Source organism: Eucyclogobius newberryi, unplaced genomic scaffold (assembly GCF_026437365.1).
Source record: "Eucyclogobius newberryi isolate DKJ021-1_F unplaced genomic scaffold, fEucNew1.0.hap1 SCAF_3, whole genome shotgun sequence".
NCBI classification, from domain to species: domain Eukaryota; kingdom Metazoa; phylum Chordata; class Actinopteri; order Gobiiformes; family Gobiidae; genus Eucyclogobius; species Eucyclogobius newberryi.
Genome location: NW_027315945.1, coordinates 27,677,069 through 27,690,144, shown reverse-complemented (window position 1 = coordinate 27,690,144; position 13,076 = coordinate 27,677,069). Strand labels below are relative to the sequence as shown.

General features: G+C 38.9%; 1 protein-coding gene across 2 annotated transcripts in view; it reads left to right on the top strand.

The window, feature by feature from the left end:
* The first annotated feature begins 2,468 nt into the window (after positions 1-2,468).
* The window catches only part of plekhg4b (pleckstrin homology domain containing, family G (with RhoGef domain) member 4B), a 55,086-nt gene continuing 44,478 nt past the window's right edge, over positions 2,469-13,076 (top strand). The window contains exon 1 of one of the 2 annotated variants that reach the window (XM_072460169.1): positions 2,469-2,570. The gene's annotated coding sequence lies outside the window, so the exon portion shown is untranslated. Of the gene's footprint in view, positions 2,571-11,043; positions 11,208-13,076 lie in introns of those variants that run through there. The other variant, XM_072460168.1, reaches the window with a different exon arrangement.

Here is a 13,076-nt window from a genome sequence, read left to right as displayed (position 1 = left end):
CATATGTTGTCATAAATGCGCAAATTATTATTAATGTTTTTTGGTACCAACATGTTAGCTTAGCTTTAATAAAGCACGAACAAAGACTCAAATTCATATTGCATCATTCAGGGTTAGTAATTACTTATTCGGTTTGAAGTCAGGCTATTAAGTAGTTACAAAGCCTTTGTTCGTGCTTTAGTGTTATCAGTGAAGTTATTATACATGTTTCTTACAAATGAACTCATCCTTAAAGATTTTTTTTTTTTTTTAAATGACACTAAGAAATCATTTCAGAACTTTTTCCACCTTTAATGTGACCTATGACCTGTATGGTTCCATTGAAAAACAACCAACCACATTCAAACTCATGTTTAATAGGAGTCAATACACACGTGTCATCATTTAGACATTTAAGTTCAGCTGTTCTAGTTGGCTTTTCCTGACATTTTCTCAGTTGCATCTTACGGCCAAAGCCGTGGTCCACAGAGAGCATCAGAGGGATCTCATTGTTCAAAGGCATCAGACAGGAGACGGGTACAACAGACGTTGTAAGGCTTTAGATACTACATGGAGCACAGTGAAGTCATCATCAAGTGGAGGAAATATAGGACAACAGTGACATTTTCAAGAACTTGATGAAGAAAATTGATGACCGAAAAGCTGAGAAGGAAACTGGTCCGGGAAGAAGAAACCTACAGCAACATTAAAAGGGATGCTGAAATATCTAGAAAGTACTTGCTGTGTAGTACATGTGACAACTTCATATGTCTGGGCCTTTTCTTTAAAAAAAAAAGTGTAGTTGCGGTCTGATGAAACCAAAGTTGAACTTTTTAGACATAACTACAAAAAGTATGTTTTCGGGGCAAAAACACAAAAACATATCACCAAAAAAACACCCACAGTGAAGCTTTGGGTCTGTTTTTCTTCAACTGGAACTGGGCCTGAGTCAAGGTGGAGGGAATTATGACCAGTTCCAAATATCAGTCAATGTTGGCACAAAACATTCAGGCTTCTGCTAGAACGTTGAAGAAGAAGAAAAAGAGGAACTTCATCTTTCAGCAGGACAATGACCCAAAGCATACACCCAAAATCAACAAAAGAATGGATTCTTCAAAAGCAGATTACAGTTTTGGGGATGGTTTAGTCAGAGTCAGAGTAATAAAATCAAAAGGTGCTTCAACAAAATATTGGTTTAAGGTTGTGCACACGTATGCAACCACATTATTTTATTTTTTTATTCCCCCCTCCCCAAAGGATTTTTATTTATTTTTTCACTTGAAAACTTTAAAGGTAAAACAAATTCTGAAATATTTTATCTTGGTCTCTTTTTTTTACATCACAAAATCTGGAATTTTATCAGAGGTGTGTAAACTTTTTATATCCACTGTATGTGTCAGACGAGAAATAAGAAATAGGTCTAATACAAACAGAAAGCAATAGTGTTAGAAAATAAACAATAAAACTACCATTATTGACAGGTTTGAAGAGTTAAGTCTGAAAAAAGCTGTTTTAACACAATGCATGCACAGCTTAACAAAATAGTCAGTTTCGGTCAGTAGTCCAGTGTTTCCCTATCAGGGGTACGAGGTACTTGGAATGGTTTTTAAACGAAGTCGAGATGGTGATATTGAACAGTATTGTGATATAAAATGTTCTTTGAAGTGGCTTTTTACTTTGTTTATGTTGATTGTTTAGATTTTAATGATATTGATGTGAACATCAATATCATTAAAATAACATAATATTGTAATCATTAAAATAAACTATTAAACAGATTTACTCGCCTAGTGCCTGAGTTACTAAAGACAGTTCTACCTGTAACCACTAGAGAGCGACAAATCTTCAGTAATCACCGCACTCTTTGCAAAGACGTCTGCGTGCCATTACGTCTTTCAAATGCAGAAACTTAAGTTAAATAAGTGTTGGTAAATTTAATGTTTGATCCTTTTGAAGCTCTTGTAGCTTTCTCACTTGTGGATCACTTTGGAAACATAAAAGGGTAAGTTCACCCGTTCGGTTCACGTTTCAAAATCATTTAAGATTGCAACTTTTTACTCTTTCTTGATATTTCTTTTAAATACTCACACATAACCTGCCTAAATCCCACTGTTTAGATTATTATTGTCTTGAGTCTTTTTCCTGAGCGTGTTTTGTGTGTTCCTTGCCTAATTGGCTGCGGATCCCGGGCAAAGCTGCGCGCATTCTCCGCTCCGGTCGTCAGGGATTTAGGGAAGGACTGAATCCGAGCCCCGACTGCGACAAACAAAGGCCGCAGTGAAAGGCGAGGGGAGGGTTAGCCTAATGCAAATATCCACTACTTTTGTGCGCCTTGGACTGAACCTGCGCTAAACACTGACAACTGGCGCTGTTTCCCCCGCGTAAGTCCCGCCGCAGACGAGCGGAGACGCGCACTGTGTATTGGCACGCGATGTGTATATTCCCGTGCATTTATTTTGCTTTTCATTATTATTTCAATTTTCAGCATCACGTTTTCAACTTTCCCCTGCAAGAAATGAGCAGAAGCAATGGCGTGAGGGGGACAACGCAGCATCCCGGGGACGCGCACCTGCTGAGGACCACATACAGAGGTTTGTGCACAACTTGTGTCCAGTCTTTTCACCATGTCACTTTATCAATCTTCATTTGAATCCCATTTGCCAGCTTGACGTTCTGATTTGCAGCAACTTTAATGCATAAACCTCTTTTTTTGGGACTTCTGTAGGACATTGCCACTATTTTTTGTGCAGTTTTTCTGTGCAGTTAAGCAGGTTTTAGCCCAAATTGTTTGCCCCCTACGCTTAGCTAGACAGGGCTTTATCCCAGACTTGCATGAGAAAAGCCTTGCAGCATAATAGATCAGTGGGAGACAGTGTCTGCTCCACACAGAAGGGAGCCTCTCCTCTTGAATGTCCACAATGTCAGGTGTCGGAGTGAGTGAAGCGTGCTTAAACTTAACTTGGGGTTAGTTTTTAGTCACTAACCCTTCACTGTGTCTCGGCATCAATCATGTGTGTTTTCTATTGATTTGTCAGGGGAAAGTAATGCGCTGAAATGCTACTGTAAAGCATACCACGTCCCCCCAGAGGAGACTTCAAAGTGGGCACAACGTGAGCCCTTTATCAGAACAATTGGCCCATTCTCCCCCTGCACCCCAAACTCCGGGACCACCCCCCCCTCAACTCACTGCTCCCCATTTCCACTTGATTAAGCTCCAGGCTCAGCACAGTCCCAAGGTCCAGAGGGGAAAAATGCTTCACTAATTCTGACTGAAAAGAAAAGAAGACGACGATTGCTCTAGTCGGTCTGTTTAGGATTTGGTTCATTAGGTAGACATGTGTTTTTTCCATGCTTGTAAGGTAAATATGGGGAGCTGTGGTAATGGGTGATGACAGCGGGGATGGAAAATAGAGATGAAGAGAAAAAGACAGCGAGACAGGGCATGCTTCAACTTACACCATGGGCAATGTGGCAAAAAATTAATCACTTCACACATCGACTGATTTTGAATTATGATTCATCTTCTTTAAAGATGTTTGTGTTATCCTGCAGGCGTCCGGGTTGGTGGTTTCGTACCAAAAGAAGGTTGAATTATGTCAACGGGACAACGTTTGTAGCGTGAATAGTGTTTGCAGTGCATTTAAGAAGATCCCTGAAGAAGCTAGTTGGATGATTGGGGAAATGTATTCATTTGACCTACGTTTGCTGTCTTCTCATCGATAAATCCAAATAGTGATGTCCTTTAATAATAAGGTTTTAATGAAGACAGAAAATACTTACTTGACGAATTAACCTCTGCTTAAACAACTTATGAAATCTTTCTATTTCAGTGCATTTAACACAAAAACAAACTCCAACAAGTAAACATTATTACCAAGAAACATTTTGACATTTCTCACTTTTTGACATTTCTCATTATCTGCTTGAACTCAGTGCATTTGACACTAAAACAAATCCAATCTAGTCTCCAAACTCCAACAACATGTTTTTGCTTTAGGATTGACAGGTGACCTTTCGATCAACAAGCCCCAAGCACAACATTAAAGGTGCACTACTGTATTTAACCTCTCTGGTAGAAAGGTCCATCACCTGCTTCTGGCTATGGAGAGCATCTGGAATGTTCCACACTGTGGTATTAAACTGATCTGTTATGCATTTATTCAACTTATTATTCAAATATACCTTGAAAAACATTCTTACTGTGGGAAAGGTCTCCTCTCCACCGATCTGACTTGTAACTTGGTCTGGTGCCATAGCCTGCTTGTCTCCATGGAGATCAGATATCCATTCATTCATCAGACAATATTTACACTGTATGAATGATAATAGTGGCATGTTTTGTACAGGTTTTTGCAGCTGTTTGATGTTTACAAAGCAAAAGAAAGCTGCTTTTGGCTCGTGTTGTTATCCAGCACTTGAATTACAGGAAGAAGATAAGTAGAATAGATCATTGGGATGTCATCAAGTCGCTTATTTAGCTTTATTATGCTCAATTAGATTATGTTAAATAACACAAATGCAGTGACAAATAGTGCCACTATTTCTGCAGCTACATTACATTATTAATACTACTATTATCTCTCATAATCATACTCCACTTGTTGATCTTGCATTGCATTGTGAGTTAGTTTGTTACTTTTGTTTCTTTGCCTTTCATGGTTTGAAAACTACATCGGAAAAATGTTTCTAAAGCTCAAAGTGCAACACATAAACAAACAACGGGCACAAGTACCATAGTAAATATAAGTACCAAGAAACATTTTGACACTGTGAAAGAATCAAGTTTAAAAAAAACAAAACGCTATAATTACTACTATGACTATAAATCTTGAAAAGTGCTGAAATGTAGATAAATCAGGACATCACATCAATAGATCCTTCGTGCACAAGTTGAAGTACAAGTTGGCTTTACGCTTGGCTGCCCTGTCCTCTAAAAGACTGTTTATAACAACTTTTTACAACTCTTGAAAAAAAAAAAACCCTGGCACCACTCCTCCTCGAGAGCCTCTTTTATTGCCACCAAGGACCTTTGTGAACTGCACCTATTTAATTGCAAATCACATCTCTGCGAACTGTTCCCCCCGTCTTTTTTTCCTTCTTCCTCAGTTGGTTTTACAGTATTTGTGAGTAATTACCTCTATGGGTCCAGAGCAAGCAGAGGCCGGCTCCGGACCACTGTACACATTCTCGGTGGGGCGGTGGTGTTGCCCGGTGATAAGCGGCGCTGCACGAAGGCCCGCCGCCCTCTGCCCCGCTCTACTTACATGTCTCCTGCATACTAATGGGCCGGACAAAGCTGATTGCAAACAGGCTTGTCAGACTGATTATTAATATTCCGCACCTTCGAAGCTTTCCACTGGGGTTTATGGAAATTCACACCATTGTTGTTGGGAATAATGGTCTTGTTTTCCCACGTTGGACACTTGAGGAAGGCGGGAATGAGCCCTCTCCAGGCGACTTTGATCCACTGCACTGTTGGTCAGTGGTTCACAAAAGCATGAGCTGGGGGTCGCGAGATGGTTTCAAGATGTTATATCAATATTATGACACTGTATTTAACTATTTTTACATGATTTCCGGTTATTTTTGGGATCCCAGCCTAAAAAAATTGCGAAACTCTGATCTAGGCTTGAATTTAAAGTGGGATTGACAAATTTATACTTTTAAAAATAAGTATATTAAGTTTTTTCCCTCATAAAAGCAGAATCAGAAATTTTGTCATAGGAACTTGCTTTTGTGATTTGGTGCAAAATAAAACAATGAAAAATAATAAAACAGCATATATGAAATAAAAAAGGGCATGCATTAAAGAAAAACAATTTACTATAGGATAAAAAATAAAAAATAGGCTATAGCAGCACATTTTGGCAGAATCAGAACACTTATAATAAACCGCAATAATAAAACAGCATATACAAAATAAAAAGGACATGCATTAAAGAAAAGCTATTTAAATTTACTCTAGGATAAAAAATAAGCTATAGCCGCACATTTTGGCAGAATCAGACCGATTTTCTTTGTTTGTAGCTAATAATAAAGTATTTTATTGATCACAAACCTTGAAGGAAAGGTCAAAAACGTCGCTAGGTTCAACTAAGCATTGACGTTCACTCCTGGCTCACTTCGTCTGAAATAAAAGCTCAAATTCAAATTGTTTGTGAATATTAGCGATGTGTCAAAGGGTTTGCGAGAGCTACTTCCTCCTTTCACTGTTTCATGGAAATTTTGCAATGCAGCTTTTTGTCTCATCCTCCACTGTGACTAGACTTTTTCAAACGCTACAAACTCAAAAGGGTTTTAATTTGTTTTAATGAAAGTTGAATCTTGGCGATTTTTTACGAAATTTTTTGGAGAATTTGTCATATCGTGATGTAGTGCTTTTCTTCCTATTGATCTGCCTTTGTAAGGATTTGAGTGAGTGACAGGTGGATTTAACCAATCACAGAGGAGGAGGAGGTGACTTTACTCTGCCCTACTTATGTGTATTTATTCCCTTTGGTGGGCATTGTTCATCTATTATGCTCCTCTACGTTCTTCTGTCCCGGGCTATTACTGACAACTTTAGGTAACTCTTAGGTAACTCTTGGATATTAAGTAGACATAAATGGTCCATGTATAGACCTAGTGGGAGCGAGCATTTTGTCAATGTTTTGTCTGGCCCTGCTTCACTTCATGCTCTACAAACATAATTCAGATGTTTATAGAAGCGTCACATGTTCGCTTCGGCCGCATCGTTTTACAAATCTATCTGTGCTTTATCTTTAAATAGGAAAGTCTCCTTGCTGCACCAACAACACGCAAATAGGTTCATTGTAGTTTGGACTAAAAAGACTTGTGTATGTAAGGGAAACGTGTCAAATAAATAGGACGACCATTACGAACATGACCCAAAACATAGTATACAGGATTTTACACATTTATAACTGAAATACATCAATTAAAGTGTCAAATTGTGTTGTGTTGTAGCAGAAGTGACAACAGTCGTAGTAATGTAATGTGTGGTAGCTGTAGCGTTTATTGTGTCAGTGGTGACAGAAGTAGTTGTGGTACTATCAATAAGTCGGCTTCTTTTTGCCGTCACTTCTTATTTGAACTAAGTGTTATTATAAGTAACAGCAGTATCAGTAGCAGTAGCAGCTCTGACTGTTGTCGTGTCCCGGGGCAAGACACTTAACCCATCTTGCCTAAGTATGTGGTGCGTGAGTGATTGAATGACGCAACGTAAAGCAGCGTCTAGTGTCCAGATGATATAAAAGACGAACGATCGATGGTTAAAATGATAATAGATAACGTGGTATGTATTTCTAAATGTGTGACAATAAGCACTTTACAGCGACTATGCAAAAGGGCTACGAAATATATTGCAATTGAGTCGAAACTGCAATTTGAATGGTCACTGCTGTAATTTATGTAATCTACTGTAATTTCCTCAGCAAACAACAAAATATCCTGTTTTTTTGTGTCTAAAACCTGCTAATTCTGTAGTTTAGACAGTGTTTCCTTTTCTTTTTTTTCCTCTCAAATGTGAACTTTGCACTGAATTTAACTGCGCACAAATCACAAATGTAATCGCAATTTGCTTGTCAGGAAAAAATGCAATTAGAGTCCGTTCAGTCCTACTTTACAAGCACAAAATAACTCATTTTGCTTTTTCCACATCTCTTTTTGTTCTGACACAATGACTTATTCCCTGCACCCTGATTACGTTAACTTTACAGTAACTTTACACCATTTGCAGTTTGACTAAGGCTTGGTTTGGGGTTTGAAAGTCTCTGATTGCCCGAATATGACAAATCCAGAGCCTCCTGACATTGAGCGTGTTCGTCAATGACAAAGCCCTTCTTCCTTAAAGGCTGTATTCTCAAGAGACCTTTATAATTAGAGCTATGGAAACAGGAAGCACCTCGCCCTCCCTATCTCCCCTTCCTCCCCGCCTCCCCTTCGCCCTCAGATCTACATTTATTTGTGTGCATTATCAGGTTCACATCTCCCGCTCTGATCTTCCGCAGGTTTCTTCCTCGAAATGAGCCCGAGCTGGAAATGTATCTGCCCCTGAAGCGTGTTGTTGGACACTGAGCGTGCGTGGGCAGTTTGGCCATTACTGGCTATTTTGGTCTTCTCGTACATGTTTGTTTAACTTTGCCTAGTTATTTTGTACTTCGACAGCGACGGTGCAAGCGTGGAAACTGCAAAAAGCCATTTCTGAAATGATGGGACTGTATGGTCAATGTCAATAAAAACAAACCAAAATACATTTCTTCACGGTATTGATGTCCGCCGCAATGACCCGATTCAGCTAGGAAAAGATTCAGTACGGCTTAGATACAACAATATTGAAAAATAAAAAATAGACCTTTTTTGGACAATGGAATATATTTTTAAACACAAAATAATGGTAGTTTTGTTTCCATTATTATAATTGTTTTTTTTTTGTCTGCTGATGTTGAAAGTGTTTATTTACTTGTGGTGAACTTGGTGTCACAGTCATTTCTCACTGTCATAAATGAATCCGTCAAAGTGGCTGAGCTTGCGCCACAAAGCCTCCGTTTAACACCTGAGTTGTTAGCTGTAATTAAATGGGACTAAGTGAAGAACTTATTTTTGTGTAAAAAGTGTTTCTCAAATGTTTCACATTAAGCGCCGTCTTAAGAAATGTCTCACTATCAGGTTAAAAGAGAGTAATTAAGCCAAGAATAAACTGGTGAAACCCCTTCCTCAGCAGGGTTAAAGGTGCACTATAGCCTTGTTTCCACTGGCCTTGGTCCCCAGAGTGCTTCACTTCGGGGCGTCTCGGGTCACTTTTGTTTGTGTTGGATTGCGTTTCCATGGCAGGGGTCTGTGAAGGGGTCTGTCACATTGTTTCTTAAATTGTACCTGACTTATTCTTCATCTTCATAAGGCCGATCTCAGGGATTCACAAAAAAACGCTTAGTTTGGCTCTGAGATGTGGCTAAAGACTCTCCTCCGGTTTTCTGCATTTATTTCACTTTTCTGTGCCTCTACACCATCTCTTTATGTAATGCTTTGGGTCTAGATAGTGTTGAAATATAATACTTTGGGTCTTGACGTGAGTAGCAGGAAACAGCTGATGCTAACATGCACTAACTCTACAATCACCTGGCTTCAAACGGCTCCGCGGGCCTAAAGCGAGCCAGCACCCTCTGGAAGCTTGTGCCACCCAAACCTCTGCTTGTCTCTGAAGATGTTATCGCTTTGGCTGGAATATTCCACTGTACCGCATTCAACTTATCTATCTCCATGGAGATAAGCGCGACTCAGGCCAAGTTACAGATCTGTAAAAAGGAAACCCCAATCACAGTGAGGTTTATACTGTCTTAAAATGTGAAAAACAGATCAGGTTCATTTTAAACTCTATGATTAGATGCAGACAACACATGGCGGCCTCATTTTGACTCAGGCGCCATAACAATATATGTGTACTAAGACAAAAGAAATGTTGGGTAGAGCCCCTTTGATGCCATACAGTGGAACAGCAGGTAAAGCTATAACCCCCACCAGAAAAGTTACATAATGCACCTTTAAACTGCGTAAAAGATGCTTAATCTTCAACCCTGCCGTTCAGAAAGCTCACACCTTGAATAGACCCACTGCTTCAATGATTACAGGTTCCATCTGTGACCAGGTTTACAGTTTCTTCTCCGCCTCAGTGAAGGTGCATGGGACGTTTTGATTAACGCGGCTGCTTCTCTGACACAGAGGTTCACCACCAGTATTTAATCCATTTCCAGAGGTTGGTCCTGCTCAGACACGCAGGGTTCAAGGCAAAGAGGCGGCCCCTTTTATTGACTCTGAGGAGCGTCTCCCACTTTTGTGCTGCTGGGGAGGAATGTGCACCTGGAGGTGTTTGCAGAGTAATCCACAGAACAATGCCAGGGCAATCAGAGACACTGGAGAACCTTTTATCTATTAATTATTATTCACTGAGTAAACACACTGTGTGATGGATGACCGTGACTTTAGGATCAAGCCAGATTGTCCATTTTTTTGTATTTTTGCAGAAAAAGTACTCAATATTGTTCATGGTTGTAGACTAAATACAATAGCAACTTTAATGGGCTGAACAATTTTGAATCAAAATATTGAATTACAATCTTTTTTGTTCTTATATTGAGATTGCGGTGAGATGTGTGTTTTATGTTCAGGAGCATCAACATTTTAGATCTACTAAACTAATGCACTAATCAGAACATGTTTGTAGAGATCTAAACTACAGCCGTAGCAAGTTTTATACATAATTAGACTCCTTAGAGACAGGACGTTTTGTTGTTTTGCAGAGGAAATTCTGTAACTTAATTAATATCATCCGTTGCAAATTGAGAACTGTGTTCATTCCAATTCAAATAGCAATTTATATAAACTTTGTATTAACTCTTTTTGAATCATTTTTAACATGTTTTTTTACAGTGATATTTGACCTTTTGGCTTTATTTTTTTATTTTACAAATTGATAAAAAGACGCAATTTTGAGACTCAACACTTGCTTCTCAAAAATGTCAAAACAAAACATGTGTTTATTGCTATCATTACTGCCACGCTCAGCATTTTGCCTGATGAGGCTTATTCAGTGTTATCAGTTTGAATCTTTGCTCCCTTTATTAATTTGCTGTATTTTTTTTTGGACAATCGGGATTTTGACCGTATCTATTGCCCTGTATTTTTGTTATGGCCCAAACTAACACTTTGTTGTTGTTTTTTTTACTGTAGACTTGATTAAAACCTGGTCTAGTCCTGGATCAGACCTTAATCAGTCCGGCTTTAGTCTTTCTTTTTAAGTTCATGGCCCACTAAACATTTCAAATAAGTTTACAGAGGAATATTCGAGTATTTCTCCTGCATTTTTGAATCCCTTCGCAGCTCTTTGGTTTACAGTATCTGATCTTTCTGGCCCGTCTGGCTTCTGCTGTCTCAGTCCTTCATTACAGTGAACGCTCTGGAGATGAGCGAGGATAAAACGAGTAGGTTACGCCCCACCGAGGAATTGGGATGCCTTAGGGGGGGGGGGGGACGGTTCAGCCTGGCCAGTCCTTAATATTGTGATTCCCTTTAGTCAACAATGCAGTGCGTTTGATGGGACTTGTCAGGCTCCTCTCGGGGACTTTGAGGAGGGGCTGGTCCTGGGCCGGGTTTGGGACACAGCTGCCAGTCTCACATCCGCTGCAGAGGCGCACAGAGACACATGCTCTCCACCAGCAGGGACTAAGAGCAAGGTACCACCGTTTTAAAACTATTTATATTGGGGATTTATTGCAGGATTTCGGGTCTTTAAGGAAGGTTAACGTGTAGCTCCTTTTAAATCACCCAAAACATTGAAAAATCAAGCAGAAATGTCCTTAATAGGGTTGACTTTTTAAATTGTTTTTAGCTACTATGTGTTTTTTTAGAGTAGTTATTATTTCAGAGGTTTATTATTCGTTTGTTTTATGAGCAGTTTGTTAAATGTGCTGTTTAAATAGAGCGGATTGGTTTTGTATTTGCAGCCAATAGTTTGTCTTTTAATTTCATTTTGAACGAAAAGCAGACAAAGCACAACATGTTTCTGATTTAAGGAAGTCACTGTTTATATTGATTTACGGTTGTGCCTTGCAGCAAAGAAAAAAGTCTATCATGTAATTTAAGCAGAAACAGCTCCTCTAGCAACAAATGGTCTTGTAATAGAAGTTATTACCGGCAATTGGCATTTTTTATGGATGTTGGATGAAAATGCTGTTTTAGTTGCAGTTAAATCTGTCACTGATGAGTTCATTTTGTGTATATTTTCATGCACTGTATTGTCAAGTTGCTCTTTTTATTGAATCAAAATGCTCCATGGCCTGGACAGACATGATTTATACAGTATTTATGTGTAGGATATTGCGGCTCAAATGAGATACATTTGATTCTGTGCTTCTCTTTGAACAAGTCTGTGCAGGAGGTTCTATCCAGATTTAAGTTTGTTTGATAGGATTTGTGGTTCACCTTCTTCCCTGTGGCGTACATATATATATATATATATATATATATATATATATATATACCAATATATAGATTTATTATGCTGTCTATGTGTTTTTTATTGCTGCGCTTGAAGGTGTTTTTGAGGTTTCGGGACGCTCTCGTAAGAATGACATCAACACAAGGTAGAACTGCACAATTAAAATGCAACGACAGTCGAATATTGCAAACGTGTTTTTCTTTTTTTCAGATTTAGAAATTCAGTGGTTAGTTTTGTTCATTTCAATCTGCAATGTTTTGTCAATCTGTGTCAAGTTAAAACATAACCAAGACTAAACCAAGACCAAAACTAAATTAGGGTTTGACTGAGACAAAATTTTGTCTTTTGGAATGTTTTCAGTCACAAAATACACAAAATATGGGGACAAAATTAAACAGATTGGAATACTTAAGCATTACCTGTAATATTCATGTTGTTGTGACAAGTTGAATACCAGTCATAAGTGTCAGAACCTAGTTTGAAGCTTTAATATTGTTTTAACATGACGTATACTTTGAGTTTGGTTTTATTTTTGAATGACGCGCTTACTTTGTCCCGTGCGAGTGTCTAATTGACGAGACGGTGCTTGTCCTCTACTTGACTTCACAACTGTGGGAGCCCAGTGCTGTAACTCGACCTGGGCCGCTCTGGCCACCTGTGCTCGCGCGCTCAAACAAAACAGTGGCTTTGTGTTGAAGTGACAGGAGCTGGAGGTACATTTTAGGGTGTTTCTGACAGGTGGCGCGCACGCTTGTGGTGTGTCTCCGTCCGGGACAGCTGCACGCCACATTCATGGGAAAAACGTCATTCTTAGACTTTATGGGCGTCTGAAAATCTTGATGAGTTCATTACGGTTGTGGCTAAAAGGCTGCTCCATTACACAAAAACATGATTGTCTATTGATTATTTTGGGGTCGTTATTTACATGGATTTATTTATTTAACTTTATTTATTTATTTACCTTTATTTAACCAGATAAAAATCCATTGAGATTGAGACCTCTTTTTCAAGGATATATGGAAATATGACAACGCACAAATGATAAAAAAAAAAAAAAAAAACATTTACACATTTAAGAGACTTTTAAGAAGAGGTTACATTTAGA